Consider the following 3853-nt stretch of genomic DNA (forward strand, 5'->3'; position numbering starts at 1 on the left):
TACGGGATGGCATTTTTGCAAGAGGTAGGGTGAGAAGAGGTGTAATCCAGGTAGCTGTGGGAGTCGGTGGGTTTGTAGAAAATGTCAGTGTCAAGTCGGTCGTCACTAATGGAGATGGAGAGGTCCAGGAAGGGGAGGGAGTTGTCAGAGATGGTCCAGGTAAATTTAAGGTCAGGGTGGAATGTGTTGGTGAAGTTGATGAATTGCTCAACCTCTTCGCGGGAGCATGAGGTGGCGCCAATGCTGTCACTACTGGAGATGGAGAGGTCCAGGAAGGGGAGGGAGTTGTCAGAGATGGTCCAGGTAAATTTAAGGTCAGGGTGAAATGTGTTGGTGAAGTTGATGAATTGCTCAACCTCCTCGCGGGAGCACAAGGTGGCACCAATGCAGTCATCAATGTGGCGGAGGAAAAGGTGGGGAGTGGACCGGTGTAACTATGGAAGATGGACAGTTCTACGTAGCCAACAAAGAGACAGGCATAGCTGGGGCCCATACGGGTGCCCATGGCTACCCCTTTGGTCTAGAGGAAGTGGGAGGATTCAAAGGAGAAATTGTTCAGGGTGAGGACAAGTTCGGCCAAATGAATGAGAATGTCGGTGGAAGGGTACTGTTGGGGACGTCGGGAGAGGAAGAAACGGAGGGCTTAGAGGCCCTGGTCATGGCGGATGGAGGTGTAGAGGGATTGGATATCCATGGTGAAGATGAGGCATTGGGGGCCAGGGAAACAGAAGTCTTGGAGGAGGTGGAGGGCATGGGTGGTGTCTCGAATGTATGTGGGGAGTTCCTGGACTAGGGGGGATAGAACAGTGTCGAGGTAGGTTCAGTGAGGCAGCAGCATGCTGAGACAATGGGTCGGCCAGGATGGTCAAGCTTGTGGATCTTAGGAAGGAGGTAGAACCTGGCAGTGCGGGATTCCCGGACTATGAGGTTGGAAGCTGTGGGTGGGAGATCTCCTAAAGTGATGAGGTTCTGTATGGTCTGGGAGATGATGGTTTGGTGATGGGGGGTGGGGTCATGGTCGAGGGGGCAGTTAGGAGGAGGTGTCCTCGAGTTGGCGTCTGGCTTCAGCGGTGTAGAGGTCAGTGCGCCAGACTACCACTGCACCCCCTTTATCTGCTGGTATGATGGTGAGGTCAGGATTGGAGCCGAGCGAGTGGAGGACAGCAGAACACTTCAACCCAGGGCATCAATGTGGTCCCTCACCACCCGACGCCTGGAAGAAGAATGTCTCATCTTCCACCTCGGAAAACTTCAACCCCAGGGAATCAATGTGGATTTCATCAGTTTCCTCATTTCCCCTTCCCCCACCTCACCCCAGTTGCAAACTTCCAGCTCAGCACTGTCCAATCTGCCTATCTTCCTTTCCACCTATCCACTCCACCCTCCTCTCTGACCTATCACTTTCATCCCCACCCCCATGGGTGAATACCCACTGTACTCTTTGCTACCTTTCCCCACCCGCCTCCCTGACCTATCACCTTCATCCCCACCCCCACTCACCTATTGTACTCTATGCTACTTTCTCCCCACCCCCTCATTTATCTCTCCACTCTTCAGGCACTCTGCTTCTATTCCTGATGAAGGGCTTTTGCCCGAAATGTCAATTTTCCTGCTCCTCGGATGCTGCCTGAACTGCTGTGCTTTTTCAGTACCACTCTAATCCAGAATCTGCAGTCATTGTTTTTCCTATATTCTTCATGCTGCAACTGCTTCCCCACTTTCTGCAATTTGTGCACAAGGACACTGCACTGACACACTTTGAATCTGTTTCCTATTTAAATAATAACTTGTCCTTTTGTTTTTTTTGGACCAAAATGGAAAACCTTGCATTTATCCACACTAAACTCTATAGGTTATTACAATTCACTGAGAGTCAATCTTCTCAATATCCCCTCCCTCTCTGTCTATAAACCTCAAATCTGCCCTTAGTCCTTAATGCCACAACTTGTTAGTCTTTAATGTTAGACAGTAGTGGCAATGTAAATAGCAGGACACATTAAATGCAAGAATTATACAAGACACCTCAAATGTAACGGTCCTCTTTAATTCCAGGAGTTCAGTGGACATAAAAACCATGATCCCTCAAGTCCAAGATGTGGATTTAAAAAATATATTGCAGTAATTTACTCCAAGTACGAATAAAACTCTAAACAGAAAACTGATAAAAAAAATTTGGTTCTATGCTTTTCCACTTGCATTTGATTATCTCCTTAGTTTTTGTTTTAAACAAACTTGTTCACAGATGCTTTCTTAGCTGTCAGGACACAAGTTTAAATCATCAAAATATAATTATAGGCAGAGCAGAAAATTAACATTCTTCAGCAAGAAAATTGCTGATTGTTAATTTATTCCACTCAAATATCTAATGCTCACATAATAACACATTATGAAGTAAGAATACTCACTTATTGTCAAATGATAAAACAGAAAATGTGATTCAGAAATTTGCGTCAGTTCAGAAAGTCATTCGTTCTTTCAACCGAAATGCTTTTAAAAATCGCAACCTGATTTTATTAAGTTTCGTCTCCTGACTCTTTCATTCCTTTATAAAACCGTCACTGGACATCGACTTCTTCAACCGTTAACGGTCACGCGGTGACGTCAGAGGGGCTCGCGGGCCGGGGTTGAAACTTCGAGAAAGAGCGGTCCCGGCATCGTCTGCAGGAGGAGAGTGTGAGACGGTGCGGACGGCCGCTTGTGCTGTAGGTGGTGTGTAGTGAAGGTTTAACAGGCGGATGGTGGGATTGACATGTGAGGAGAATTTGAACTGATTCAGATTACAGTCACTAAATCTCTCTGAAATTGTCTGGCCCTAATTCTTAGGCTGTGCCCCGAAGTTCTGGAATCCCTAACCAGTGCAAACAGTTTGCTACTCTCTTTTGCTGTTCATGTCTTGAAGATTTCAATCAGATCACCCCTTAAATTATAAATTATGGAGGAAAAATGCCTAACTTGTATAATCTCTCCACATAATTTAATCCTTAGAGTTCAGGTCTCATCGCTGTACTTTCTCCAAGGCAATTATATGATCCTAACGTGCGGTGCCCAGAACTGCTCACATTATTCCAAATGGGACTAAAGAGATTGTAAGATAGTGGGAAAAAGCTGGAAGAGCCTTTAGATCTGATCATAATGAATGGTGGAGCAGAACAGTGAATATGATCTATATGGATTTCAGTAAGGCATTGGACAAGGTTGCCTATGGGAGACTGATTAGCAAGGTTACATATCATAGAATACAGGGAGAACTAGCCATTTGGATGCAGAAATGGCTCGAAGGAAAAAGACAGAAATTGTGGTGGAGGGTTGCTTTTCAGACTGGAGGCCTATGACCACTGGAGTGCCACAAGGATTAGTGCTGGGTCCACTATGTTTCATCACTTTGTCAGAAAGCTGGTCCTTTTTTTTCTGAGGCTCAAAGATACCCTATCCATGTTTTTTTTTCAGAGTGGTAATAAACCAGGCTGGGCTCCGATCAGACTGGTTTGGTACAGGGATGCAAAGGATCTTGAGAGGCATTTTTGTTTATATGTTAACAGATGAGACTTCAGGCCAAAGTGGTCATGTTTTAGAAGTGACCGATGCAATGAAAGGGGAGTGGTCAGCTCTCTTGCTGAGCCGTTGAGTTCAGTCTTGAACTGGGGAAAAGTTCAACTGTGGGCTGTGTGGAAACTCTCTCTCCCTCTCTGTCTTTCTGCCCCTCAACTTAAACCTGTAAGCATATGTTCCATTTATATTGTTTTTTTAAAGGGAGTTTGCTTAATGGGACTGTTGTTTATATGCAGGACAGCATAATTAAGTCTTGTTTGGATAGAGTCATATAGATGTACAGCATGGAAACAGATCCTTCGGT

General features: G+C 45.5%; 1 protein-coding gene across 1 annotated transcript in view; it reads right to left on the minus strand.

Moving 5' to 3' along the window:
- The window catches only part of LOC122540179 (dynein axonemal heavy chain 8-like), a 1249383-nt gene extending 1246711 nt beyond the window's left edge, over positions 1-2672 (minus strand). The window contains exon 1 of the mRNA XM_043675521.1: positions 2406-2672. The gene's annotated coding sequence lies outside the window, so the exon portion shown is untranslated. The remainder of the gene's footprint in view (positions 1-2405) is intronic.
- Between the last annotated feature and the right edge of the window lie 1181 nt (positions 2673-3853).

This window comes from Chiloscyllium plagiosum, chromosome 3 (assembly GCF_004010195.1).
Source record: "Chiloscyllium plagiosum isolate BGI_BamShark_2017 chromosome 3, ASM401019v2, whole genome shotgun sequence".
Taxonomy (NCBI): domain Eukaryota; kingdom Metazoa; phylum Chordata; class Chondrichthyes; order Orectolobiformes; family Hemiscylliidae; genus Chiloscyllium; species Chiloscyllium plagiosum.